We start from the raw sequence: 26,346 nt of genomic DNA, 5'->3' as shown, positions 1-26,346 counted from the left end.
AAGATTTTTGTGCTTTTGCTCTAGTAGACTGAACACTATAGTACAATTGATTTGCAATACTCGGAGCAGCTTAACTGTGAACCTGCACCTTTTTTATGGTGGGGGTGTAACATTTACAATCTGTTTACTGCCTTAAGTGGAACAAAACAAGAGTTAGGAAAGAACTAAGTGTAGCTATATTTTCTAGTATTGTATCATAACCAAAAATTGCATGCTGTTAAGTTACAGTTCCATTAGGGTATGCAAAATAGGATCTGGTGCTAAAATTATTACCTTGCAAGGCAAAATCTTAAATAAAACCCACATTCACCGCACCAGTTATTTCATGCTATGAAGTATTCACTGGATGTTGTTTTTCATAGCTGCTCTTTATAAAGCACATGTTATGATAACTGTTGAGTGCCGTAATGCTCGTCTGTATATGGTAAATATTGTATGTGTAGATAAGTGAGTCGTTTTCCACAAGTATGTTTATATGAATTGCAGCCAGTGCTTCTCCCTGGAAAACTATGCCAGCGTAATGTAAGGTTTTGTTTAGTTTCTTACATACCCCACATCAGCATAATGTCTGTGGGTCCCCCACAAGTGCTTTGAGTGTCATGTTTAGCATCTCTTTTATATTCAGGCTGAAAGAAATGTGGATTTTAAAATGTAATACTTGGTGTATGCACTGAACAGTGTGGCTTTTATGACCTACAGAAGGAGTGCATGGTGATGTTAGTTCTAGTGGGGTTTGAGTCCTATGAGAGTTCATTTCACTATCTTTCCCAGGGACTAGTGCAAGCTCAGTCTTCTGCACAAGAGCTTGCCCTGGAAGGTGGACCGTTCCATTTTGCCTGAGGACTGGAGCTGTTGTCTGAAGTCCTCTCCATACAGCTGTAGGTGATCTTTTGAGGCACAGCTGATGGGGAAAGACCCAGTCAAAGGATAAGGCATGGGCCCATCCCATATTGGAGAATTTGTTCTAACTTAACCTGGTGGGACATCCTGTGGCTTGAGCCCTGGCCAGTTACCCTGGTTGCTTGACCCAAGCCAGTTTTGTTCCAAATGTATGTCTGCAATTACAGAAGCTTTAAACTAGCTTCTCACTGGGGTAGCTGTGCATCTGTAGCTGGAGTGCTACCAATACCAGAGCTAGTTAGTTTTTTCTGCAGCATAGAAATATCCTTGGGTATACAGGGCCCAAATCACTGGGTGTCTTCAAGTGAAGGATGTGTTACTGCATCCTAGTCCCAAACCCTAAACCATGGACTAAAGGGCATAGAATTTAGTGGTAGTGCCCCCACCAGCTCTGCCCAGGTCACTAGTGCACATACATACTGATTTTTGGGGTTTTTTTGTTATGCTTTGAGTAAGCTGGCCCTGGATCATAGTGTAATAGAAAATTAGGTGGACACACATTACAGCTCCCCTGAGAAAGCTTTAGAATTGGAAGGTGCAAAGGCAAAGTAATGTGACTTTTGCCGCCACCTTTCTTTCATTCTCACTGACTTTTCCAGCATGGAGGGTCAAATTTAGTATGTAAATGCCATATTAGTGTAGACAGAGGCCATCAGCATGAGCATTTTCTGAATCTCTTTGACTAAATGTTGTTGGTGTTTTTGTTGGGTTTTTTTATCCCTCTCTTGGCTGTTGAGTTTGAACTGAAATGACCTGCAGTCATCTTAGAAGCTGAGCTGTCTGGAAAACATTTTGATTGAAATCAGACACATTTTTTCCAAAAGTTTTTTTTGCCTTGTGCTTGTTACTTCCTGATGCCATTTCTCCACCACACCACCTGCTGTCAAGGCCATTTGAAACATCTTTATGTCCACCAAGCAGCTATATCTATTAGGTGTTATTTCTGCAAGGAGTTTCCAACTGGATGTAATTCAAAACCCACTCTTCCTCCCTTCCCTCCCACCACCAAGAATCTTCTCATTTCATCTGCAAGCAGTGATGAAATTAGGTTGCCAGGAACTCAGCAAGCTTGCTTTCTTTATACCAAATTTAACATAACATATGTACAGCTTCTTGAGGAAGTAGGCCAATATTTCTGAAGTATAGTGTAGAAATCCATCTGTTTTTCTTTACTACAAGCACTTGACCCCTTATTCTAATTTAAATAGGGCCTGGTAGCAGGGAGAAGAGATAATAAACTGTGAAGATGGAGATTGGGATGAGGGAGTGGTCCAACAAATATTTTTGTAGCTCCCTCCTAGTGCTACAAAAATATTTTAAAACTCCAAAAAGGTTGAATTTTGGAGATGTACAGGAAAGCACAGAAGAATTCAGAGGTGACCTTGATGCATGGATTAGAAGAGGGCCAGGCAAAGATGAAACTGAGATTAGAGGCTTGAATGACAGCAGGGAAGTTATATTTTCCTCCTTGATAGGGAGTGGGGAGAGGAGAGAGCTAAAGGGTAAAGATCAGTGGTTCTCTTTTGTACTTTTTAAATTACATTGAAGTTGATGCCGGGTATCCAGAAAAAGATGTTGGAAAGACATCTTACTGCTGATGTAGGGAGTCACGAGCAGACAGGTAAATTTGTTAACTTCAACATGAAGATGGCATGCTTTGCAGGCTGATCACAAAAAAGAATAGGAAGGAGAGGAGAGGACCAATGACAGAGGCTTGAGAATTCCACAGAAAAAGAGAGAGGGGAAGAGGAAAGACCCACTGAATAGGTAAACTGGTGATCAGAAGCAAAAGAAGAACCAGGTAAAGATGGTGTCACAAAAGCTGCTGCTGCTCTTTCCTTCCTTTTCTATCACTGTCATTGCCTCTCTTATTTCATCTCCCTCTTCCTACACTATCCCCAAAATCATATTATACTATCCCTAGTGTTGGCTACAAATGTCCAACTCGGGGGCCTTAAAATTCTGGTTTATTAGGCGGATTGAAACACTGTAATGAAGTTAAATCATAAACCTTGGGGCTGGTCCCCACACACACACACACAGTAGCAAGCTACAAGAGTCAGGTATACCTATCCCACAGGCGCTGGAGTCTGCCGTTGAGGCTTCTTTCAGCGTGGTGTTATCTTCCAGAAGGGGGCCGCTGGCTGGTCCTTCTGGCTGGACAGGTCGAGTGCTGGTCAAGTAGATCAAAAGGGCACCGCTGAGGGTCACTTTTCACTGCTTTTTATCTGTCCTTGGCAGACTTTGGTGACTCCCCAGTTTTCAGGTTTGCCCAATCCAGGGGTCGTTGACCCTCATGGGACTTCCCCTCTCGGTGGCTACTGGATGGCATCTGTCAGCCCCAGGGGTCGTCTGCATGTACGTGCAGGTTTGGGAGTCCATTGATGAATTTTGAGTAGGGCTCTGGGAGCGGTCGATCTGGAGATATTCAGCCCAAAAGTTGGTCCCTGGCGTTGATTAACTTAAACACCTTTACAGTTGAAAGGTGAGGAGTATAAAATATAAGCTACAAATGCCATGGCACACAAATAGATAAAAATACCAAAATACATGGGGAGATACAAAATGCGTGCACACAAATTTTAAAACACAATTCCTTATCTTAAAGTGAAAGAAAGAGGAAGGAAGAAAAGGTAGAAGAGGAAAAACATATCCAAGAAGGGGAGAGCAACTGCAGGCAAGAGGAAAAGGGGGCTTTCTGCTACACTAGCAGTTTCAATATTTAGCAGACATAAGACTTCTAAAATAAATTGTGCTTGCACACAAAAATGCTGTCAGTGAGGTATCTGTAATGACCAGACCATTCAGCTCAGTCTCACACTACTGATCCTGCTCTCAGTGAGCATGCACCATGTGTTAGGGCTGTGCGAAATGGGCCCTATTCGATTCTGATTCAGCCCGAATCAGGGACAGGGATTCAATCCGTTGATTTGGATCACTGTCCTTGACTCAATTTGGCCGAATCTGAATCTGACGATTCAATGCTGATTCGGTGAATCAGCAATTCAGACACAGGCACAGATTGAAAAGCTTTTTTTTCTACATACCTTGAGGCAGCAGCATGGCTTGTAATCACTGCAGTGCTGGGGCAGATGGCACGTCCCACAGCAGCACGGGGGGCTCTCCAGCATGCTTGGCAGCAAGCCCAGAAGTGGACCAGAAGTGCTTCTGGTCCACTTCTGGGTCTGCTGCCCAGCACGCTGGTGAGCCCCCTGCACTTCTGTGGGATGCTGCATCAGGGCAACAGGGGACAATGCATTCTTGGAAGCAGGGAAGGTCAGGGCTCCTCCACTTCCAGTGATATACCCCAGAGATTGCCAGGGGCATGTCTCTGCAAGCGGGGACTCCTTACTTTCCTGCTTCTAGAAACATACCTTGGATATCCTGGAAACGCATCTCTGGAAGTGGCTACAATATGGACACAACACAAGAGAGCGGGTAAAGCAACAAGGTCCACCAGGACTGAAGAGCCTGTGTTCTGTTTCTACCTATCATTAACCTGCCGAGGGACCCGAGTGTTCAACCTTGCTACCTAGAGGTATGTAGAAAAATAATTTAAAGCTGTATCTATATCCGAATTGCTGAATCTCTCCAAATCAATTTGAAGGAATCTGAATCGATTGGAGAGATTAAAGGGTCCTGTGATTCGATGGAGATTCAGCCACCGAATTGGGACGAATCTCCACCGAAATGAATTGGGGACCGAAGCTTTGTGTACAGCCCTACCATGTATCATCTGAAACCACTGGCTTAACCAACTAGTTGGCTCAGTTTTCCCGATCGCTATCTTTTCCCACTTGTAGGTTTGGGAAAGTGCAAGAGTAGTCGAAGTGATCTCAAAATTGATTTAATTATATCATGAAGAATAAATAGATCCCAGTGCAATGGAAAGAACACTTACATTTTTAAGGCAACTGTTTAGCTGTAGGTCTGTCAGCTGTGGGTCATTATTATGGGGTTCATAAGAAACGGGGGCCAACTAGGCTAGTCTCCCTGTACAGCAGGATGATCCCTGTCCTGAAGTGCATATGTTCATACAAAGAGAGTAATAGTAGTAATATAAGCATAGTTAGCTCTGAATTCCAAATATTAAAGTAATTTAAATGACTTGCTTAACAGAGTGGGCAGATTTTTTTTAGCTACTTTTGGTGTTGGTCAAAATATAGTGGTAACACCTAGATCTTATAAAGCACATTTTGTCATCCACTCAGAAGTTAGACAGCCCCATTTTCAATTATTCTCATTGCCAGGTTATTGGCTTTACTGAAAGTGTGGGTCTGTACTTGATGGTTTATCATGAAAAACCATCAAGTGTCTTGGTTTTGTCTCAAATTAGAATGAAACATATTAGAAATTTTGAAAAATGTTGAAGGGCTGAAAACCTTTTCCCATCCAACTGTACTGGGGAATGCATATGGAGAAAAATCTGTATCAAACTGTTTTGTGCACAAATTATTTGATCATAGCCCTCTTTTCCTATTTAAAGGTGTTTAGAAACAAATTTTGGTTTCTTCAGTGTTTGCAATTTGTTTCTACTATGTGTTTATCCAATGGGATTGTATAGATTGCTGACTAAATGTATGTAATGAATCATTTGTGGTGGTGTTAATCACAAGCGTTCAGAAATCAGGAGTCACACCCTCTAAAATCAAGAAGTTGGGTTAAGCAGAAGAAATTAGAAAACATGGCAATTTCAGTTCTTATTTGGTTTCGGAAACTTGTATGCACGAGTCATATTTTTAATTTTCTCTCTGCAGCCATAATGTCTAAGAAACTTACTTTTTTAATGAAAGTTGAGATTCTTACCAAATAACATGACACCAGGAATCAGGACTTTCAAAAATACAAGAATTTAGATTTGCAATAACATTCAGATGAGCTAGCAATTATGTAACTGATTTTTTGATAGGAAGGATTTTCAATTTGAGATTATTATTATTGGTTCACGTAAATCACATGGAACTGTTTTCACCCTTTAGTTGGATCATCTGAGATTTATGAACTGTTTCTGTTTTCTGTCACCATCTTATTTTGGTTACGGGTTTGAACTTGCTGTTGTACAAAACTTCATAGGAACAAAACTTTTGTTTGGATGAATATTTTTTGAGCAACTAGTAATGAAGAAATACATATGACAAGGCCAGGTGAAACTTGGCTTCTAATTCAGTGACTGTTTCAAACATGATTTTCATATTATTTTAACAACTCTAAAACTGATATTCTCGTCTCTCAAAAGAACTCAACAGTTAGTTCAATTTTAATGTTTTTATGTAGTTGGCCCTAAATTTTGCATTTGGCTCCAAAGTCTGCAGTACTTGCTTAGGTCTGTGAACACCTGCAGGCCTCAATTACCTAAGCACTTTGTGTAAATGTACATTATAAGCATAGCAGTACAGTGCTTCCACTGTTAAATGATACCTCAGCTGAGGAAAGGTTGACCAAGAAAATCTGTGGAAAGGGCCTCCCAGAGGATGCACCCTCTTAAAATGAAGTACGAGGAAAATACACTTAAACTGAAAATGGCAGCCTGTGTATTTCAGAGGCAACAAGAAATGCCAAGAAAAGCATTATAGTCATGTTTTCTAGCTTAAAACAACATTTAAAAATCAGTTTAAGAAGCTTTCTTTTGCAGCTGGAATTCAACACCTGCATGGTTTGAAGACTCTTTTTTTTCTTGCCACCGTATAGATAGAAAACGTATCTTTAAAAAGCATCAATGAAGAATTGCTGCTTTTGAAAAACCAAAGCATATTCATTACCCAGATTGAAAATCTGCTGGCAAAGAGGATATCCTGGAAAAAAATGAAAAAATAATGTGGCAGAAAATATCCAAAGCAAAAAAGAACATCTAAACCAGAGAAATAAACTAATCAAATTAGAGTGAACAACTGACAGATTTATCAGGCTGACAGTTAGCTGTAAACCCAAATAAAGAATGAGTCTGCCTTGTAGTAGTATCTAGTATCCAACTGAGAGCTGGGGATGGAAACCTTTATTTTACATTTATCTAAGAGCTAGTATGACAGTTTGAGCTGCCATGGAACAAACATCATCCCTCTCACAAAGTTACACAGTGCTTTTCCTTGTTACATGTTGCCTAGGGATTATCTTTCTGAGTAAGACTGCTCCTTGTGATAGTTATTAACAGATTAGAAATGGTACAGGACTTGTAAAAATGGACTTCTCAAAACCATTTGCAGTTGAGATATTAAAACCAGTTTCTACCAATTTACTCTTAAAGGACATGAAAAATAAATGGCATAGGAATTAAAACGGGCATCCCTGAAAAAGGGTTGCACCTAGGAAGTGGAGTTGATTTGGAAAAGTTAGAGCAGCAAATAGTTAGAAATGATTTGGGGTAAAAAAGGGACAACTGCAGAATTTTGGAGAAAGAAGTTATGACACTAGACATTATTAGACTGAAAGGTGTAAGTGTGACCATGGTTAGCAACAAAAGAAAAAGGAAGGGGGTAACAGAGGTAAACCCTTCCTCCCCCAGCATCCATTCTGCAATGTACTGTGCTCCTTCTTGATTTCTTGTTTTCATTTATTTTCCCCCACTTTTGGCTGAATTTTATTTTTCTAGGGGCAGAGGCAGTCATTTTTAATGCATGTATGTATTTTCCTCATATTTTATTTTTAAGAGTGCATGTCCTCTGGGATAGTATGGAAAGCTCCTTTCCACAAATTGAATGGAATTCAGCTCTTCAGCTGAGTTATCAAGTAACAGTGGAAGCTGTGGACCTCCATAGTTATGGTGTATATTTTTGCAAAATGTTTATTTTCTTTACTTGCAAAACACAAGCTGAGCCATAAAGTTCAGATCTGATTCCATACGTTCCCAAACTCTGGAGGAGTTCAAATCCAGCTGATAGGGTGGGTACTGATTGGGGTGACCAAATCCTAAGTATGGTCACTCTGGTCACACTGTACATTTGTCAGTGTCATTTATAGTGTTGGAAGTAGCAGGAATAAATTACATCCTAAAAAGTGGTGTTTTTCCACTATACATTTCCCACTAGGAAGGAATGCTTTGCCTGTATAACTATATCAGTTCAGCTTTGCCAGCAAAGCCTTCTAGTGAAGGCATAGCCATTGAAGAATTGTCATCTCATTGACCTTCAGCAACAATTAATGAGCATAAGGGATGAAGTCACTCTTGAAAATGAACTGAGGTATTTTTGAAAGTTCACCTAATGGTTAGACACATTTTTTATTTTTAAATAAAAGCTCCAATTCTACAGAGTTGGAGGAAGGTATGAAAGAGCTGCCAGTACACAGCACCAGTGTGTCCCAGCTGATTCTAATTTCTGGCTCAAACAGGAGAGGAGGGGGGTAGGCAGGTCAGGTGATAGATCTATATCTATATCTATTTTTCCCTTCTCTGCCTGCGCTTTGCTTCCTACTAGGTGTAGAATTATTTGGTAGAATTATTTGGCCGTCGTCAGAAAGGAAGGGAATTCAGGTTTCTATTGTACCGTATGATATGTCTGTTCTATTTAGTGTCAAACCTCAAGGTCACCTTCAGCTAGCCTGAACCATATAAGCTCCATCTTTATTACCTTGTGGCAACAGTATGCACAAAGCATGAGCTAAGTGTTTTTCTAATGTGTATTGTCAGCAAGTTTAAATTGGGGGCAGGGCAGGTTTGGCTTGGGATCAGGACTGAGCAGCAGTATAGACACAAAGCAAAGAACTTCTTTCTTTTGATACAAAAACAAAAAAAGAGAGAGAAAATTGGAGAGCAGGGAGGGTGTTTGTCTGCCTCAGAACACATTGGCTCAATTATCTCCCCCTCCTCCATAATGGCAGTCACTCAGAAGTGGCTCCCTGCTTCTCAGTCTCTGTGGCTGTTAGTAGTTCTTTGGTGGTCTTGATTTGGGAACAGCTGTTCTTATGGTCACTAAACTTAGAAACTTCTTATGGTCCCCTAAATCTTAGAAATTAAAAATGAATACCAATATAGAGCAATAACAGCCCTTCCTCACTGCTTTGCAAAAGGTGGGGCAGGAAAAAAATTTCATGTAATTTTGCTTTAAATGTCTACTTATTAGTGATCTAACAGCTATTCTCTTATTTCAGGCATGGAATATTTGTCAGATGTTCTGGTTTTCAGAAAAAAAAGTTGCTGCAGCATTTCATTTGATGAAAAAATAATATATAATATAAAGACTTCAGGCTCATAAGTTACTGTATTGTCTTTAATACTACACTGCTAGTCAATACTATTATCATATGCAGGTGACCTAAAAGTTCCTATTAATGACCATTAAAATGATTAAATTCTTAATTTCATTTCCCCAGTGTAACCTGTCCTTCCCTTTCCTTTACTGAACAATCGTTGCCTGTATATCAAATAGAGATTAAATGTACTTGCAACACCATGCTGGTGATATGAGTTTCTTGCATTGCCATGTTATTATCGCAAGAGTAAAGCTTTGATTGTCTTTGTCCTCTGAGACTCCAAATAGTTACACAGTGGAAAATGCCACCTAATAAATTTAAATGCCCAGGCATGCTGTTATTTTCATTCTGGACAGATTTATTATTGTGATTATTTATTAGTTGTGTCTAGAATGTATTGGGAGTTTTTTTGGCATGTATAATTAGACATAGTCTCTGCTCTTTGAATGCTGAAATTGTGGCATTCTCATTAGAATGAATGGCTGGTTGATCTACTCTTGAAATCTGACAAAGAACACCCCTATAAGGGGCGTGTCTAACTAGTTAATATGTCTCAGTACACCTCTAGAGATATGAAATGGAGTCTTGCTTCAGATTGGTGCCAAAGGTTACCCCAGTTGACCCAGCTATAAATAGTTACAGGGTCATCTCAGCTGAGGAATCAAAGGTGGCTGGATATGCTGCTAGTTGCATCAATCCCCTGTGTCGTTACAAAAACCAGTATGCCTCAGCCAAGCTAACTTAAAGATCCACTAGGCTTGGGTGGATCTTTGAATGTTTTACTTCCTGTTTATCTTGTGAAAATGAAAAACAGTAATCCTTCTCTAATGGGACCACTGTTGCAGTATTCTACTATCCATACAATTACTTGTGAAAAACTGTAATTTTCCATCTAATTGTACTCAATAAGAGTGCTCATTAATTTTATTATGTAAGTTATTTTCAGCCAAAATGATTTTTTTGAACTTGTTTAGGCTTATTACTTTTGGAAAGCTATTGCGAAGAGATGGATCTTACATTTTTTGTCAAAGTGGTCAATTATCTCTGAAATGAATCTAGTCAATAACTTATGTCACAGCTAGCTATTAAGTGTAATGTACTTCTTATTGTAGATGTTTATTACTGCCCTCTTCTGGATAAAATCAGAACTATTCAGGAGCGTATCATAAATTATAGACCAAGGGTGGCCAACCTGTGATATGGGTGCCATGAGTGGCACAGGTAGCCTTTATGTGTGGCACGTGGCAGATCAGAGAGGTTACAGGCAGCAGAGTGACAGATGGGCCAGGAAGCAAAAATCAGAGCAGCAGATCAGGCTGGGGAAGGAGATCAGAATGGCACTTGGGGAGGGTGTAGAGCTAATTTGTGACATGCCTACCAAAAAGGTTGCCTCCCTACTGCCCTAAACATCCAGAGCTGCAGACATGTTTTAGACTTAGAAAGGTTCTCCTTTAGATGAAGAAAGTACATGTGGAGGGAGGCTTTTGTTCTTGCAGCAATAAGATTTGAATTTTGCATGTGCTGCTACTCTGAAGTTCTGAGTGGAGCACAGCAACAGACTTGAAATCATTAAGTAGCCATACTTTTGTCACAGTATACAGCATAACACAGCTAAATCCCAGTTCAAACTGAACAAAAGTTCAAAACTATGCCTTAGGGTTTTCAAATATGGCCAGCTGGACTGCAAAAGCTGTCACTTACCAGAGTGGTGTTTTCATTATGTTCTGCACCACAGTACCACAGCTTGGGCACCTTGGAGGTGGCCAGCTGGCACTCCCTTCATCCAAAACCTCATTTAGTCAAATGGCTAGGCTGCCTCCAAAAGCTGACATGAAAGAAAAATTGGTAGGAAATGAGAGACTATTTAGAAGTAAAACAATACTGAGCTTGGTGGAGTGGTGGTGTGCAATCAGTCAAAACCAATATTCCACACAGTAAATTTTGCATTTATGGTAGAAAGAATGTGACCTTCTAAGCAGGCAGATAACTCTGGTGGTTGCTGGATGCTTTGTATGCTGGATGCGCCAGCTCCGGTCTCTGGTTTAATAGTGTCGTGTGAAAATTTAGGGTTCAGATATGATTCTGTCACAAGCCCTCTCACAACTCTGGGACAGGAGCAGGCATTTTATATCACCACAGCATGCTCCCCTCTCTGTGTCTGAGAAATACACTGCTATCTATCTGAGATACTTTGGTCTCCTGTCAATAAGGATGTGAATACCTTCGCAGTCTTTAACAGATTTAGGTAGGGAAGTGCTGCAATCCTTACATTACAGATGTGGAACTGAGGGACAGCAAGACTTAGGGACTTGCCCAAGGTCACCCAGGGAGTCTGGGGCAGAGCTGGGAACAAACCCCAAGTCTTTCAAATCCCAGGCTTGTGACACTGCACCATCCTGCCTGTGGTGGGGGCTGCAGGACTGTTACCTCCTCCCTCCCTCTTCTTAATCCTGAGGACTAGCAATACTTGCCCTTCAAGGCACACAGGGGCTGTTATTGTACTGAGCTCCCAATATATCTTGGCAGCTTTGAGGACAATTTGGTACCTGATGGAAAAAAAACCAAGTTGCCTGGCTTTTTACCTGATAGATAAAAAGTAAGTAAACATATTTACATGTTTGAGCTGTATGTTTATGAACAATAACACTTTAACTAAATTTGCAATTATTATTTTTTTTCCACTGGCAACATTTTGCCTCATATTTTGCTGTTTCCTTCGCTGAATATTTGACAGCCAAATACAGGCTGTGTTGTTTAGTTGTGATTGGTTACTTAAGTAACCCATATTTGTTTAAATTCTGTGATTGGATGAGAGTAATTTATAATCAGCAGGATGACTTTAAAAGAACCACTATGGCTTTGACTCTTGGGAAGAAGAATGGGATTTAGCAGATAAGTAAAATTAAGAATTTTAGAAAACTTTACAGCTCCCCCACTCCTTTTTTTTTTTTTTTTTTTTTTTTTTTTTTTTTGGACTAAACAAGCCTTGCCTATGGGATCCTGCCTAGAAAGAACAAACTGCCATATGATTTGTTTTCTGGGGACAGATCAGAGTTAAGATTACTCATTTCGTTTACCTGTGAGGGTTATGATTAGAACTGAGTTTTATGTATTCAGTTGCCCCTGTGGTAGGACGTGAACAAAAGGATTTGAGAACTTTTATCTACCTACTATGTCAAACTGCATCCTATCTGGAAACATATAGCCTTGTGCAAACACTCTTACATGTATGTGTGATGTATGTATCATATTTTAGTTTTGAGGAGGTACACACTTGAAGTCTGCTACTGAGTGGCAGCTGCTCAGTTAAAGCTCAGCTACTGAAATATTTGGCCTGACAGTCACAAATGCAGGTGTGAATGAAATGTGAATATTTTTGGTTGTATTTGCTCAGCTCTAGCTATAATCAAAGGTAACTTTCCCAAATTTAAATTCTTTTAGATCAGTGGTGCTCTACCTTTGAGGGGCAGGAGGGGCAGATGGGCAGTGCCCAATCTGTTCATAGGCTGGATCTGGCTGGTAGTCCTGATCTGTCACCTGGGGCAGCTGTGGTGGGGCCCCATCCGGCTGCACGTAAAGGTCCATGGGGTGCAACCAGGCCCCAATCCAGCCATGTGGGGGAAGGGATGTGGCCTGGTCCCATCCCAGCTGTGTGGAGGAAAGGGGGCATGGTCTCACCTTAATACAGCCATGTGGGGAGAAGGGGATGTGGCTTGGCCCTGATCTGGCTGTGCTGAGGGAGGGGATGTGGGACTTTGGCACTGGGGGAGGATGTCAGTATTAATTGCCACTGCTCCCTGGCTGCCAAATTTCCTGGCCCCTGAGGAGGCCCATGGGCCACATGCAATGGCTCTATGGGCCACATTCAGTTGAGCACCCCTGTTTTAGACAAATACTGAGAAAATATGAAGGTAGATTAGGTCAAACAGGGATGGGGTAATTTCAGTTCTGTTTGCTCTTATTCCTGTATTACAGATGGGCAGTCTGAAACACATAGCTGTGAAATCACTTGCCCAAGGTCAGTCATCAAGCCAGGGACAGAACCTCGACTCTCAGTTTAGTGTGCTATCTGCTTGGCCACACTTTTGAATTGAGGATGTTACATCCTTAGGTGTTATGATTTGAATGTTTTGTCGCTTTACTTAAAAAAAAAAAAAAAATGAATCTGCTGTCCTTTATGTGCTTTTGGCTCCAGATTTCTTCAAGGGAAAAAATATAGACAGACAAAGCTACCTCAATGCAGATCCCACTGACACCAGTGGAGAGTTTGGCTTAGTGAAGGCAAGACCAGTTCCACTTACCAGACTGACGGCTTTCCTTACAAGAATACATCTGCATCTTTTCTTTCACTGTCTGAATAAGAGTTGCAAACATGGGTAAAGAGAAAGGGCCAGATTCACTTGACCTGTTAAGCATATAATTGCCCAAGTGTGATTCTATTGCACGCTACTCAAATCCCTGTAAAAGTGGTAAAACAAGGGGAATGGGTTCTCCTTCTCCTCCTTGTGTCTTTTGTATAACTCAGTCTTAAGGCTCAGTTGATGATACTTTATAAAAATAAATGTATTCATGGAAGTTTCAGGACTTGAGCAGCGTGGAATAGAATCACCCTTAAGCACCTACGGGTCTTGTCACAAATTACTTTTAGGCTACACAGAGCTCTTAACATGTGATTGCCCACATACATTGAAATGTGAAAGCTAGTTTTAAGTACCCTTTAGTCATCACATTTCAGTCTTCCTGCATCCCACAATACAGTTTCCTTGCCCCTCCCTCCACGCTGTTCTGTGTGAACAAACTTTCCACTTCCTGAACTCTACTGCCCAGAAGGTGGTACTGACACCAGGCCAACTCCCTCTTCCACTCCTGGGGCTGTGACCTTCCTGTCCCTAGGGGTGCAGCTCCATGCAAGCAGTGCAAGCTAGCAACAGCTTGATTTACCTCCCAGCTATCCACCTTTGCCATAAAAAGGATGAGCCAAAGGGTGTCTCCCTGGGCCCCATCAGTCTACATCCAGTAGGTAGAATAAAGTCTGGCCCTTATGTATTTTGATTAGTTTTGGGACAAGCTAATTTATTGCATGCTAAATAAATTAGTTCAAATCCTGTAAGATGCTGAGCAGTGGTTCTGATCCTGTTCTACTGAAAATATTGGCAAAACTGTTATCAACTTTCACAGTGCAGGGTTAGTCCCTGTAGACTCTTCAGGGATTCAGCACCTCTCAGGATTTAGCCCATTATGCCAAAAATAGTATATTATGTAACAACTCTGAATGCACCTCTATGTGGTACAGAATGGCAATGTTCTACCATATGTGGAATGATCCAAAGCCAAACAGAAAAATATTTTAGTACAATATGAATGACGTTACACTAATCATATATTCAGAAATTTACACAATATACTGAACCTGAGTTTCTGACAGGTCTGGGTTATTATACTATATTTGAAAACTTATTCCATTGGAAATAATGTGAATATTTATAAAACACATAGGACCTGAGTCCTATCTCAAAGGCTGATGAAAATAAATTAGCTCTTTCAATGTCACAGGTGAAAATAAAATAGATATAAACCAGGGTTAAGTGCTATGAATGTATCTGAATAGGACCTCGTTAGAGATCAAAATCAGACCCTATGATGGAAACAAACAGAGCAAGAATCACTGTGTTTGATCTGTGGTGTTCATGTAGGCCTAAATTGTGGTCAAGTCTAAATGGCCCATGGTGTATTTGGTGAAGCATGGCCGCACCCAGACAGATTTACAAGTATAAGTTTAGATCATCCTAAACTGTGGCTACTACAGAAAAAATGGGCAAGGAGGAACAATGTCATAGCTGTACTCTTTGCATGCCAGTGGCACAACTAATAGGACATCAAAGGGGAACATCCCCCGCCCATCATGTTGTATAAAAAGCTGTAGTACATTATTTCTTGCAATGTCTGGGAGGTACTTTGGAGGAGCAATTGTTCTGGGGAGTGTCTCTGCCTCTTTGGGCAGTCTAGTTTACACACTCTTGCTTAGACCTGTTTGCAGAGGAACAATTTAGCTTATCCCAATCAACAGCATTTGAATTACATAAAAGGAATAGTTCATATTTGTAAATATTGTTTAAGCAAATAACATGGCAAATTAATTACAGGTGACCTGAATCTGTGCTGATGTCTGGCACTTTTGTTTAGTTTTCAGTCTCTTATAGTCCATTAAGGCTGTCACACTGCATGAAAAGCTCACAAAATGCTGTTTTATTATGATTTATTCTGTATTCATTATTTACAATAGCACACTGGGTGTGTCTACACGTGACACTATATTACCATAGCAACGCGCTATGGCAACATAGCATCCATGGCTGTCTACATGTGATCAGCAGCTATATCGCCATAGCAATGTGCTTCCCATTATAGCGCACCGCTACAGCGAAGTAGCTGCTAAAAATAACCATGCACCATGTGTATGGCACAGTACAAGCCGTTACTGCACCATGATTTAGTACTTCCAAAATCATGGCAATTTAGTACTTCCAAAAGGACGTACTAAATCACGGCACGTTAACAACATCTCCATAACGACATGCAGAAACACGACCACTGTGTGCTAGCTGCTTTCCTACTGCTCAAGATAGTAGGATGGTTTTTCCACTAAGCAGCTTAGAGTCCACGGACAAACGAAAGAAATGGGTGTTGGTCATATGAATGGGAAAGTGTATGTGAACAAAAGATAATTTATATGCAACAAGGATTTTTTGGGTGATATTTTTATTGACTAACTATGCGGTTGGAGGAAAGCAAGACAGACTTCCAAGCAAAAGATAGGTCAAATGATTCACTGGAAATAGCGAGTCTTTAAAAAAGTGCTTAGATGTGGATAGGACAGGAGCCTGCTCAAAGAAGTCAAATGCTCCAGAGAGGCATGTATGAAAGAAGGTACAGAGGTGATTGTGTGAGAGAAGATGATATAAAAATGGAGAGCAATGGGCAACATGTAGCTACATAAGTGACAGAGTTGTGCAGATGTTTGTCATTGTTAGTGGTGGCAGTCTCTCAATATGAGGATGACAGTCTTCCAAGTAAATAGGGAAGTCATCAGTAGTTCATAGATGACCAAGAAGGCTGATCCGAGATCTGCATGTTCTGCTGGAGACATGGTAAATAGTTCCAGGAGGATGTAATGCACATGTAGTGATAAACTGAAATGGGGATTGCAGAGTCCATGGAAGAGTTCAGAAAGAGGACTTACATCAGCAGATAGATGGGCAAAGTGGATGATCTCAGAGACTGCTTGGCATATATGCAAGAATTGGGCTCTAACTGTTCTGCGTGGTCTCTGGGTTGTAATGTATTTTACATATTCTACTGATCCCAGTGTACACATTCTGTTTAGTATCTCAAGTGTCTGTTGGTTTGTCACATAACCTATGCCATGGGGCAAATCCTGCTAATTTTTCTTACATGATACTGTTAACATTAATGGAGTTACTCATGTAATGAAAATTTGATCCTAAGTTAGTATTTTGGCACAAAGTTTATCTTGACTTTTATTGGATGAGTTGCACCAAGCTAAATACATCTGTTCTAAACACTGTGCATTGAAAAGCCCTATGTTAAAGTCTGCCATAGGAAAACACTACCAACACATCATGGCATACTCCTTCATACTCCTTACATGCAGAAGGATAAATGGTTATATATGATTTCAGAGAAGGCTGCTGGTTTTCAGTCTCTTCAGGAAATTGTAGTGTTTGTTCTCCTGGACAATATTCTTAGTCTGAATAGATTAAACCCATTGCCAAAATTATGGCCACAGTTAAAGTTAATTATATAGCTGCTGGAAACAATCAGAAAAAAGAGATAATTCTTCACTGTAGACAGTCCACCCACTCATGGGGTCAACTTGCCATTTCTCACCACAAACCATTAGGGAGAAACCAATAATTACTAACTCTCTTTTGTGGAGGTGGGTGGAGGAAGTGGAGGCAGGAATTTCCTTTCAGACTTTTTTGTGTTCTACGTAGCCACATCCAGTAATGAAATAAACACAATATACTCCTGATTTTTCAAGTGTTTTTTAAACACCCATTTATCATGCCACTTGGGAGAAGTACCTAAACATGATTCACTGTTATCCTCTGCTCACAGAGGGTGAAACAAAGGCAGAAGGGTTGTGAGGGAATGAGTGTTAGGATTTCCTAGCTCCCAATTCCATGCTCCATCCCCTCGAATGTACTTCCCCATTTAGTGAGGGATGTATGTAGCAAGAAAGACCATTTTCAGAAGGTTTTTGCTTTTTTTGTGAAATCCAGTGACAAAATTACATTATAAAAAAGCCTTTTCTTCTTTCTTCTAAGATATCCTAGAGGGCTGCAGAGAAAGCAGAGATCTCATCTTATCAAACATCAGAGTTAGGTGAAAGTAAGGTAAGGACAAGTGTTTTTCTTCCTAGCAAGAAGATCCTAGTGGTTGGTATCAAAAGGATGATTCTGAGTTTGTTTGGTTTATGGGAAAGTTATCCATTTAGGTGTAAAAATACTGGCCCCTGGGCTCAGGTCATTCTCTCCAATCCAGGTGAGACCCCATTGTGTGCTGATTTTCTTTGCTTCAGTGAAGAAGGGGATAAGTTGTAGTTCAGAGCTCAAGATGATGAGCAAAACTTGTCCTGCTGTTGCTAGACTGCTACTAGAACCAGAGTTTAAAGACAGCAGGGGTATGCCTATGCTGGAAATAATAACTATTGTGGCTGCAGTGTAGACTTATCTTATATATAAAGTGTGTTGTTTTTTTAAAAATAAATTTATAAAGGATTCTCCTGGAATAGTCAGATAAAGCTTTGTTTAATTTTTCAAGCACTTTAAAGGGAGTCTCTAATCCTGTGTCAAGTGTTGTACAGAAAGGACCATAGGACTGGTAGGGGTCTCGTAGAGCTTTCTATGCTCCCCACTGGAGGATGATTTTTTAATGAGTGTATGTCTTAAAACCCAAGCGACTGTCTTATTCATAAAAACCTTGCTGCAGTAGATGCATATAATTTCATAAGACTGTTTAAAATTATGCTGTTGTTACAACTTTTCTTTCTCTTTCAGATGTTATTGTGAGATCTGGGAAGAGATGAAAGATTCTTATGCTCTGTGATCTGAACCAAAAAGTAAAAACAACAGGGAGAGGGCAGGGGCCAACAATGAAATGATCCTCTAAGGGTGCAGACAGAAGTGACAATTTTTGCCTGATCTGTCCACAGAAAGCGCATGGTTGCAGACTGCTTCAAAAATGGCCTATCATGTGAAAATCTGAACCCTTAATGCACGAGGGTTCGGATTAAGATGTTTCAAAAGTGTCTTCTGTAGCTTGTGTCTGTGCTGCCTGCCAGCCTCCAAGCTGTCTTTAGAATGCAAGGGGGAAAGGGAGCAGAGGGAGTTTGGTTTGGGGTTTTTTCAGCCCTGACTGGAGGGTGGGGTTGGGTGTATTGGAGCCCCCCTGAAGATGGAGGGGCTCCAATTTACTCCCCCCCCCTCCCCTGTGCTGGCTCGGGAACCTCTAGAATGAGCTCCCTCTGCTTACTTTCCCTCCTCCCATTCTGAAACAGTGACAGGCTGAGAGGATGTATGGGCCATTGCTAAGGGAAACTGGCTCCCCTGGAATCTCTCCCCCGGAACCAACAGTGAACTTCTGTTTGGTCCTGGGGAATCATTGCAACTCAGAACACTTCCTGCAAAGTATTCTGAGTTACAGTGGGGAGTGACATTTCTGTCTGCATCCTAAATGTTCTCTCATCAAACCCAGGAGATATGATAATCCTAAATCAGAGAAAGTCTGTAGAGGCTTTACCTACAGAAACACGTTAGGATCAGAGGACTTAAAAATGCTCTTTACTTGAGCTAGGGGAGTGATCCTCTCATTCTTTTCCAAAGTCTTCTACATTCTTTGTTGTCCCCATATTTTGACAGATTAATAAGAAAACTACGAAATCTCTTGACTGATCGTTGGAACTGAAACCCTTGGTATCAATGTAGGTCTTGAATGTTTAATATTTGAGACCAGACTGCTGAGTTTTTGAAGCCATTTATAAAAAGAGGGAAAGGAATTTTCCCTTCTACTTCTAGAAACAGTAAGACCAGAAAGTTTAAAGTCATTTTGTACTTGGGTGTCAGTGTGTTCTGGTTGGAATGTAGCCAGTACCTTTTTGAAGGATTTGTCATATCTCCTCATATGCACACACCTTTTGAGCTGACTAAAAATATACTTATCTATTATTCAACAATCTCTTCATCTTTCACCTTGCTGCTGGGTTGCCTTGTAAAACTTTAACAAAAAGCTCATTTGATGGAAGTGAAGATAAGGAGCCAGATCCTAATGTGGATTCCTTCTGTAGAGTACTTTGTGGAACCCATATAGTTGATCTGTTTTTTTTCAAAAAACTTTTAGAGAACATTCATCTGTGAAAAGAAAGAACTGGTCAGATTTCATATATGGTTGGCATGTATAGCATAGAACAAAGTATTCTTTCAACCTTACAATTAAAAATAAATCGTATTGCAAAAATAGTGGACTAAGATCTAGTATTTAGGCATAGAAAACCAATTGCTTTACAGACTGATGTACTGAGTAGAGCTGGTCTGAAATTTTCTGCTGAAATGCATTTTAATTGAAACCTGCTGCTTCATCAAAGAATGTTTGGCAGAGATGCAACAAATTTGACAGTTCTGAACAAGATGGATTCTGAGATGTAGCATGGAATCTATGGTTATGAGGGAGAGGAATGACAATCTGACCTCATTGATGCAAAAGGGGTATTTTGATACATTTCTTGATTTGCAAAAAATAATCAAAACATTTTATCTTTGTTCCCATGTGGCATGAAAACAAATTTTAAAAAGTTGAGAGTTGCCGTGAAATGGAATTGCTGCCTTCTGGCCAGCTCTAATTCTTTTCTTTTCTCATACTTTTCTTTATAGAAGTTCTCTCCAGATGTAATTCCTATGTAAATAATAAAATATGTGACAGTGGATTAGAAACTGTTAGCTACTAGTGTTAAGTGTGATTTTGCCCTTAATATGGGCAAAGGACAGATGCCTTTAATAATGTGCTACCTTGTCACACAACAGTTCTTGTCTGCTCCAAGGGCAAAATTATGTTTAACTCTGTGTTAGTTAAAATGTATGAGTTAAAATGTTTTCTAACACTGCATTTTCCCAGAGCAGCAAGGGTTTTAGCTATTCTAATTTTATCTTCAGTAATGGATTCCTAATTTTATTGTTGTGGCTGTTTCTCCCTCAGGGAATCTGGAAATGAGATTCAGCATTTAAAAAGACCTTAGCTGTAATAGACTTTTAATAAAGAAATCAATAAAAAAAAGTATTTTTGACTATAAATCCTAAGCATTTTAATATAGTAACATAAAATGCTGTTAACATTCTTTTATTGCTAATTTTTTCAGTGTTGTCTCATTTAACCACTTAATTGTCCAAGGATGTTCAAATATACATCTGGAAACTACCACAGAGACCCCTCTGGGTGGCATTTGTTAAATGTTTCACTAGAGTTCTATGAGGTGTGCTAAATGTTACAGAAGACTGTGTGGATACTCAGGTGTCCAAGCAGCTTTAAAACAGAAGAAAGCTTTGTAGCCAGTGTAGGATCATGACGTTGTCACCAAGAGCCTGTTTTTATTGTGGAGTAGCATCAGACATGTCCTCTGCTGATATACAAATTAGTGAGATGTCAATCAAGGCCTGGATGGAGGCTAAAGGGAGTGTGTTTGTGTACGGTTCTTTGAGATTTCTTCAGAGAATTGCATACAGAGATAAGCAAGAGTTTTTTAGCCTCTCAGAACAAGCAGATCCCTGAAAAATGTTGGAGGCCAAGATGACCTGTGGAGAGCTGTTGTACCTCTTTGCTGACCCTGAAGCCTCCTTTGCTCTATGGCTCTCCCTTGCAGCGTTATGTGAACTGTTCATAATGTTTTAAGTGAATAGGTGCTTATGTGAATAAATACCTCAAGATTTTTTAAGACCTGGTTACCACAGTGACCACCGCCTCTCTGCTAATAGCATTAGTGAGTATTCGAGAAATCAAAAAGCTGAAACTTATAAGCATCTTAATTTACATGTCTAGAGAGCAGCCAAAAAATTGTCATTTGCTGGGTCTTGTTTGCCAAGTATCAGCCTAGAGCAAATTTTTACAGCTGAGTCACAAGTGCCTGCTAATAGGAAGCTGTGTACAACCACTGTACAGTTTTGCTGTTAAAATTGTTTCTTTTGCAAATGTGAATCTGTTTAGTGACTATTTCGTGATGCTGCCAAAGATTCTGGGTAGCTAGGCAGTTTTGCAGTCTCTGGAGTACGTCAAAAGTATTGCTTTTTGTGACATAAATATACTGTATTTTTGAAGTATAAATCAACTCTGCATATAAGCTGACCCCACATTTTCAGGTTCGGTATTAAGAAAAACAGCTTTTCCCTTCAATACAAGTCCATAACTACAAATAACTATAGTTATTGCCCCTATAAAATCCCAGGGAATCAAATAATCAAAGGAAGGACACAAAAGAGGAAATGCATTAAAATACTAGAATAAAAACTAGACTGAAAAAAATTCTAACTTGATATTTTTATTGCAAGCATAAAAATGCTGCAAGTTCAGAAATCAGGATTGTCAGGTACTTGATTGTCAGGCATTTTTCAGGTCAATCCCATGTATAAGTTGAACGCAATTTTTGTGATTCTTTTGGAGGAAATAAAAGGTAGACAAACTCAGAACAATAAGGTAAATTCCATCTCATGACATGAACAGACATTTGCTCTCCCAGGAGACACTCTCCTCAGAGTGATTTAACCCTGGTTGTTCCCAAGTTGTTTTTCTCCTGGAATGGCTTTTGTAGTTTTCCTATTATTTTCTTATTTACCTTGGAAGAGAAAGCCTGGACATCTGTATACTTGTAGCTTCTCCTGGGAGAGCAGTGACTCTCCCAGGAGAAACTGAATGTCTGTTTAAGGCCTGAGCCTTATTTAGGCAACTAGGAATGTGATTTGGATCTGGCCCTCACTGCAAGTTAGTGGATAGCCAGGCCTGCTGTGTACAGGTTTCCCCACCAGGGTTGCCAACTGTCCATAATTTTATAGATGGTCTGTAAAAATCACACCTTGGAGGCACAGCCCTGCACCCAGAACCGTAACTGGATAGGGGAAGGAGAGTGAATGGGACAATGGTATCCCAGGTCATTTATGCTAACTGGACTCCTGCACCAGGGTGCAGTGAGCCCATCCCTCAGCTACAAAAGCCAAGCTCATGCTGCTCCACCAGGAGCTGAGGCAGCTGCCACCTGAGCATAAACAGCAGCAGCAGGTAAGATTCCACTCCCTCTCCCTTCACCCCTCTCCTGTTCCCTAGTGGTCAACATAATTCCCCTCTTCCCTACCAACCTCTGCCCTGGGTTCTGAGAAATATCTTGCTATACCTCTGGGTGGAGGTCAGGGTTTAGGCTGGGAAGGGTGGTATGGTGTGGGGGTGAATACAGGACCTCCTGTACTGGGTTCATTTGGATATAAAAGCCATTGCTGCAGTTGCACAGGGTTGCCAACCCAATTCATTTTGTTTTTACTGATAGTAAAAATATGTCAGTAAAACATTTTGTAAAAAGTTTGCAGATTGTCTAAAAAAAAAAATTCTTGGGTAGTGCTTCCCACACAGTACTGCCAAGAAAAATAATGGCTCCTTGCATTGCACTTTACATCTTTACTGTGCCTTACAAACATTAAATGAAATCCTATCCTCACAAGAAGAGGCTGCTGCTGGCTTCACATCTGGCATGAGAGTTATCCTGCTGGCTCAGAACAGGTTGGCTCAAAGCTGATTGTGGGAACATAGCCAGTCAGTGACTCTTGATGCTGTTCCAAAAAAGGAGCAGCATATGACCCCAACTAGCACAAGTACACAACAGTACTTGCTGAATGCAGTTCAGGTTACTCTAGCTATGCAGTACATGATACCCACGTGGAGCATGGCTGCGCATGATAACCAGGGCCAGTTTTATTACAGATAAATTGTCCTCCCACAATTGAGATATAACATTATTGCGATCCTGTTAGGCGATACTTAGAAAGTCCTAGTTTTGCATATTCAGTTTATATAGCGGCTACTTTGAATTTAAATAAGGATGAAAACAGAGGCCTAGCAGGGCAGTGATGGTGTAAAGGCAGCAGCCCCCGAAGGCAGTGTCCCTCCTGCTGTCTTGGTCACCCCCGCTCAGTTACACTACTGGATGAAACTGTACTTGCAGGGCCTCTCTGGTGACTTGATGATGCATGCGACTCTCTACAATAATGCATTTATTACCATTGGTTTAATTTGACCATCTCACTTTCAATCCTATCTAAATAGTTAAAATAAATATAAAAATATTGTGGCTCAGGATCTATTGAATTTCATGTAATGGGACACACACTTAAGTCAGGAGGAAAACATTACAAATCATATATTTATAGTATACTGATAAAGACTGTTCCCAGCTTCTTTAAAGCTGCTGAGTCACACCACTATGAAGAATACATTTTTCTGGAGCATCTCTTTAAAGTTGTAGTGGGGGACAAAGTGTTGTATTTCAAAAGATGCATTGTGTTACAATGTTCAGCAAGAAAGAACTCTGTCCTCTTACAAATACTGTAATACCTCATCCAACAGTGCTTTTTCTAATTGGATATAAAGTGTTTTGGGATCTTATTGATGAATTACCTGCCTTTTTAATTATTGATGTTGCAGGTTTAAGATTTGCTCTGGCTCCCCTAAAGGCAATGATAAAACTAGCATTGACAGAACTTATTGTAAGAAAGGGATTGCCTTATGGATCTTTAGGTGTAAATATTTCAGTTTATAAGTTTGTTTTTTGCAGGAATGGAAGTTAGCTGGTGCACACTCTGCTGGCCAGCGAGGTTTCTGTAGAGAACATTCTTCATTAGATTAAAAAAATGTATTTGCTTTATGCATTTCTACAAGTGTTTCATGTACGTGACAGATTTTTTGCATCCACATTGATTGTGTCTAGTGCCAATTTTTTTTAATCGGCATGTCATATGGTACTAGATTAAAACCTTATGGAAACTATTGAATCAAAGGAGTTACTTTTTATTAACCAAACTTTTGACCTCAAAGGATGATATTGCTTTGTTTGATAGCCCTATCTTCCATTAAAGTTTATGGGGCATAATTCCCCATCTGTAAAATTAAGGCAATAAACATTCTTTCCTTCTTCCTTTTTTCTATTTCCATTATCTGTACTTCAGGGCAGGGACTCTGACACATTTGCTCTTCATATATGCGAGGTGCTTAGTACAATAGGGCCTTGACCTAAAGGGGTTTTCATAGCCATTACTGTAATACAAATAAGTAATAACTTATGAAACCTTCATAGATTATCATAGGTGATCTGGGTGAGGCAAGTATTTCAACACCTCACTTAAAAATTGCCTTGTTTTGTATATTTAAGTTGGAACCAAAAGGCATCTTTTCAGTTTGATATCTGCAGATGCAACTTCTATTATAGTCAACCATTTAATATTTCAGAGATTTCATTAATTTACTTATCTAATTTATTGTACAGTAATGCAATATTTTGGAATTTTGTCTTGTTGATCATGTTATCTTGTAAGACTGTTGTCATGGGGTTACTATATGATGCTTGCACAATATCTAAACCAAACATTTAACACTAATTAGAGTTCCTCATTTTCTGGGCATTAAGTTTGAAACCTTGGGGTCTGATTTGCAGGTGTGCTCAGCACTCACAGGTGCAATTGAAGTACAAACAAGGACACAAAATACTGAATAGAGTTTCTTTGTTGACTCTTCCCATCCTATGTCTGGAATAAGATGAGGATATTGTAGAAAATATTATGTGATTGTGAAATTAAAACCTATATCCTAATTCATGTGTGCACAAACGCAGACACACTCAAAAAGGCACAGGCAACTTAAATTAGAAAATGCCAGAATTCTTGACTGCTTGACTTCATTCTTTTAGTTCAGTTTTTTGTCTGTCTCTGATATACAGTGGCCACATGTACATGAGACACTGGCTGCACAGTAGCCTGATACTCCTGTGACATGACACTACTGTGCAGTAGTATTAGACTACTGTGCAACAGCGTCACAAAAAAGATGTTCATCAGCACAACTGCTCAGTAACTCAGGTTACTGTGCAGTCATTCAGTACTTGCTTATACAAGTATACAAGCATCTTGTGTAGATGAGGCCAGTATATTTGTAGATGTGTGTGTTCTGAGAAGAATAGCAAGATTAGCATGTCCCCAGTACTCAGTGAGCCTGGTAAGCAGGGAGAGTGTTGTGAACCTCACCAAATTTATCCTGTTACTATATCACTTATTATTTACCAGCTCCTTTCATTTTCCCCAGGATTGTCATTGAAGGCAGAAAGTTTTTGTCGTGCTGGAAAAGAAGAGGACTTGCACCCTCTATGGGCTTTTCTTTTTATTGCTCAAATTGACTAGCTAGTGTCGTGGAAACACACACAGAGTACTTTTGGGTCAGGTCAGCAGAAGCTTTTATTCAAAAGAAACTACAGCTGTAGGGGGAGTTCCAAAGTGACATGGATTTCCCAAGCACTTGGAAGGGGTCCCCCCCCAAGAGCAAAATCAGGAGGCTTATATACTTTTTAACAGTCGCTTACAACTCATGTGATCATATAGTGAAATTAGCATGAAAAGCGGCTATAATATTACTTCATTATTTCTTTGCTGTAATCAGGATGGGAATTATGGGGGAGGTGAGGTTAGTTCACAAACCTCCTTCTTGCACCTGGAAATCTACTTTGTACATACTTTTTTTTTTTTGCTACCTTCAAGGCCGCGGTGAGCGAAGCAGTTGCAGAAGAGTTACAAAGAACAAACACTTGCCCTTATCTGTTCTACTGTACAGAGCCAGCAATTCTACACAAAGCGGTTATGTCATCTTATAAATAAAATAATCAAAGTTTAAGGCATATATTTTTTCTGATTCCACACTACCAAGGGTAGTACTTTTAACAAGTGTAACATAGGCTGGAGATGCCATGAAAAATCTTTTTCCTTAAATAATGCACCTATCCTATAACTTTTTTTAAACTTAAGAGTATTAGATACTAGTTGCTAATTTTTTAGTCATATGTAGAGCATTCTTTTAGGTGTGTGGGTTAGCTTTATTTAAATTAATGCATTTTTAGTGTTTTTAGTTTAATATTCATGAAAGGGGCCTCAATGATATCCCTGTAGATTGAAG

At 40.0% G+C, this 26,346-nt stretch overlaps 1 long non-coding RNA gene across 1 annotated transcript in view; it reads left to right on the top strand.

Moving 5' to 3' along the window:
• LOC132250048 (uncharacterized) overlaps nucleotides 1-26,067 on the top strand; it is a 60,724-nt gene extending 34,657 nt beyond the window's left edge. The window contains exons 2-3 of the long non-coding RNA XR_009461648.1: nucleotides 17,433-17,501; nucleotides 18,165-26,067. This is a non-coding gene — a long non-coding RNA (uncharacterized LOC132250048). The remainder of the gene's footprint in view (nucleotides 1-17,432; nucleotides 17,502-18,164) is intronic.
• The last annotated feature ends 279 nt before the right edge of the window (nucleotides 26,068-26,346 follow it).

This window comes from Alligator mississippiensis, chromosome 4 (genome assembly GCF_030867095.1).
Source record: "Alligator mississippiensis isolate rAllMis1 chromosome 4, rAllMis1, whole genome shotgun sequence".
Classification (NCBI taxonomy): domain Eukaryota; kingdom Metazoa; phylum Chordata; order Crocodylia; family Alligatoridae; genus Alligator; species Alligator mississippiensis.
The sequence above is the reverse complement of the archived record's forward strand: the minus strand, read 5'-3'. Positions and strand labels throughout refer to the sequence as shown.